Consider the following 4,627-nt stretch of genomic DNA (forward strand, 5'->3'; position numbering starts at 1 on the left):
AATGTAAAATATAGTTATTTTTACTTATATAACGTTAGGTAATTAAATGCACGTGTAAAATTATTTTACATTGACAGTAAATTAAAATTAAATTCTTTTCATATATATTGCCGTGGATAAAAAATGAAAAAACTTTTTGCGTGCTTTGAGTTCTATGTGGGTGGTCTATACAATATTTAAGCTAATGAAAAATAAAATGGAAGATTTTTCAACACATTTAGAATGAGGGAAAAGCTTTTAATATATTGCTCATCTTTGAATGTAGACCACATGCATGTTAAGGAGAATTCGGAAATGAAATGTTCCTTGAAAGTTCATTTGAAAGTTAAGCTAAAATTCAAGTAGTTAATAATAATAATAATAATAATAATAATAATAATAATAATAATAATAATAATAATAATAATAATAATTGCCTGAAGCACTAAATAAAACTTTTTACCCAACACGCTTCTAAACGAAAAGAAAATACATTAGCCGCCGCAATTAAAAAGAAAAAGGTTTCAATGCTATACGCATGCAATTGCGAGATTTAATTTCTTTTTAAGATAAAAATCAAATAAGAAAAAAAGAAAAAAAGCAAAGGAAAAATCCAAGGGATCGTGTCCAAATTTATGAGACAAGAATTGAATTATGAGATTCTAATTCATTTTCATGATTCATGTACATATCAACAAGGCAACAACATGCGCCTTTGAATTCAAGTTTGTTTTCAAATTCTCAATTTCTCACTCCCTTTATAATCGTTTTTCTCTTTGACCCTGTCCAATTTATAGTAAATAGACTCAGACATATTAAAGCATAACAAAAATTAAATCATACAGCTTCTTATTATATATATGGTGGAAACTCAGGTATAGTAGACTTCACGTGAAGTTGATAACTGAGAGCCGTTAGATGATTTGACTAAATTTTCATCTAACAACTCTCGGCTATCAAATTCACGTGAAGTCGACTACACCTGAATTTTCATTTATATATTTATATTTCTAGCTCTTCATATACGTTGTGGATTATGATCACTGCACCTACCATACCGATATACCATGCATGGAAAAACAAATACGACTTAGCTTCTAAATCGCCACATTCTATGTACACCTTGAATAATTCTTAATAGAATTTAATTAAGCTTTTAATTTGACCTGTGCCGAATTCTTTCCCTAAAATGCATTTCGGAGTCTGTTCCATGAAATGAGAAAATAACGCCAAATGAATTCAATCAATTCAACCATTGAATCATGTCATATTATCATGAAAATCAAGCTTACCAAATTTTATAGAATTTGAATATCAATAAATATGTAATCTATACATCAATTATATTATATTGACTTTGAATAATATATAATAATCTCTGAATAAATGCTGTTATTTACATCAATTATATTATATTTTACGTTGGTTATTATACTATACGAAGAAATTACAAACCAAGTCTGATTCAATTGAGCATATGTTATGGTATGTTCTTTCTTTTCTCAGATTGTTTAACACATTAAAATGACTCATGAACCGTCTTTCACTTAAGCTCCGAGACTACCCATTAATTAACAGGAATTTGTCAACCAATACACATTTTCTTTGCTGCCTGTGTTTACTTTTTTGGGTCAACCACAAACCTTTTTATGTTTTTGGTACACATGTTGGGTCCTTCTTTGACTAGGTATATAGGCCCATAAAATATCAACATAAGTCAGGAATTGGTTTGACTGGAAATAAATTTGGGCCATCTGTCCCATTGGGCAGTTATTGAACACTACTCAGGCCCAACCCAATTCAATGGGCCTCGTCTCAGTTGTCACATAGTTGATTTGCCTGAAAAAAAAGTTAAACCACAAAAACATGTACACATTATTTTGGCGCTAATCAAAATATTTCTGAATTTTATTATCAACAAAAAATATTTTAAAATAAATTAAAAATATGATAAAATTGTTCAGCTATGATAAAAAACATGTTCCGTTAATAAAAAAAAAGTGATGCGGGTTACTTACTAATGTCAGAGTCTCACTTGTCATATAGAAAATTTTGATTTGTTTGACGTTTGTCACACCATTTTTTTTATTAGTATAAAATATCTCAATTTATGTGCGTATATTTTTATCATATTTTTAAATAATTTAAAATATTTTTGTTAATAATAAAATAATTTAAGTGCATTTTTAAAAGTAAAAAAAAAAACCTCAAAATAAAAAGAATGAGAATTTGAGATTACTCGTCTTATAAAGATGTAGGTTCTCATAATATCATAGAAGCTAAGTAAAAAGAATGAGAATTGGAGACTAATCCTCAATTGTTTGTCATCATTTGTTAGAATCGTTGAAAAGTTCGTAACAAGTTAATTTTTGAAGGTTCTACTTCAATATCGTCTGCCATTCTGACAAGCTTTATCAAGTTGTTCTATAAAATCTAAAAAACTCTTAATTTAGATCATCATCTCCATGAATCAAACTCTTAGTTTCATTCAATTTAATTTATCATTCTTTCTTTTTTAAGATTTTTCTTTGTTTTTCGATTATTTTAAAAAATTTCTATCTTTTATTATATGTCCTGTTTTTAGATATTTTTATATTTTATTTTTTTATAATTAATAAAATATAACCTATTATCTTTAAATATATATATATATATATATATTTCTCTCCTTATAGAGCATTATGTCTATATATATATTAGTAAAGGGATATTCTGAAACTTATTCAATACTATATATATATCACAATATGCCATGTTGAGTATTTCAAAGGCATCCTATGGAAAGTTTTACTCTCATATACATTATATAATATTATTTAGTGTATGTAATTAACAAGGTGAGGGCTAATACACCGCCTCGTTTTACACTTAATTGACGGTGATGACATTGATGATGAGGAAAATAAATAATATATATAAACTGTATATCTTAGTAGGTATTAAGAATTTCCATTAGGCTTTCATCATGCTCACCCTATCAAATTTTCAAAGCACATACTAGTCCCAGGACCCATATTTCAACATCATGATTCAATCACTAATCATAGCCATATAGTATAATAATTAAATGATGAGGTGGTTCGGATATATGGATAATGATTTTTGTTGAAATTATAAATATATTCATAACATGGATGACTTCTAAAATCAACCTTTATACATAAAAAGCAAAGATAAAAAATTTTGCTTACACATTTTAAGTTAAATATATCAATTTCAAGTCAAGAAGAAGAATGCCATGATGAATCACAGCTTTGCTTGGTTCTTGATATTTTATATAGATGAATAATGTTATATGGCTAATAAATATTATTATTTTTATTAATATTTAATTAATAATAATTTATATTTATATTTATAAATATTATATATATATATATTATTAAAATTTTATACATATAAATTATTATAATTTGTATTTTATTTTTTAAAATTTATATACATAAATTAATAAAATTTATTTAATTCAAAATAATTTAATATTTATATTAATCAAATAATAATAAAAAATACTAAAAGTTACTTATCCAGTTATCCTTAAAAATTCCTCTTATATTTTGTATATGAAATCATACATACAAGCAGCATGGATTACTTTCTAATTGCTTGCAAGTAAGTAGTGAATTTATAAATGCCGGCGGAGATTCTTTGATTCTTTCATTGTTTTTTATTGATTCATCTATACCAGTCTTTTATATATATGAAATTGGCCATTAGAATTTTCTTTTTGGATTTACAGATAATCATGTAGAAATTTGTCTCTACTAATTAATTAACTGACAATCTCATCAATTAATCAATAATTTCTTCCAATAATTGGCACAGGGTTTCCAAATATTTAATACTCACATGATGTTATCCACTGAACTGCCGCTATATAAGCTTACAATAATTGAATACCAACATAAAAAATGACTCTCTTTTATTTCTTACAAATTATTTTCTAGCATGATTCGAATATGATCAGAGATATCCACGTCAATTTTATTTTATGCCAAACCAATTATATTGAAGGCATGAAGCGCAAGATTAGTGGTGAATATTGGTGCCACGTGGTAGATGATATGCATATTTGGTCCAACATCAGCCTCAGCAAACCCGTTTTCAGAATTTGATTGATGGTTTTACTCCAAGAATAATATATAAGACTTGACTTGTAGCTAACTATTCATATATATAAAAATTAGGTGATTGTTATTCTATCTTTTTTCTAAAATAACATGTAAGTTATTTTTTTGATGTGTTATATTTTAATTAGATGTTTATTTTAATCTGAGTTACTTTAATTTCATGAGAGTTAATAATATATTGGAAGACAGTGACGGCCGGACAGAAGAAGAAAATAGAACACCCAATAAGACGATGATACTTATGAGGCACAACGACGACGACAAAAGAGTGGGGAGGAGTAAACGCAATTAGAGAGAGTTGGAGTACCTTTTTTTAGAAAAATGATTTGGAAAGAGAAAGCAAAACACCCAATGAGATGATGATGCTTGGGAGGCGTAACGACGACCATGAAAGAGTACAACGGGGAGGAGTAAACGCAATTAGAGAGAGTTGGAGTACCTTTTCTAGAAGAATGATTTGGGAAGAGAAAACAAGACACCCAATGAGACGACGATGCTTGTGAGGCGTAACGACGACG

This window comes from Arachis hypogaea, chromosome 20 (assembly GCF_003086295.3).
Source record: "Arachis hypogaea cultivar Tifrunner chromosome 20, arahy.Tifrunner.gnm2.J5K5, whole genome shotgun sequence".
In the NCBI taxonomy this organism is placed as follows: domain Eukaryota; kingdom Viridiplantae; phylum Streptophyta; class Magnoliopsida; order Fabales; family Fabaceae; genus Arachis; species Arachis hypogaea.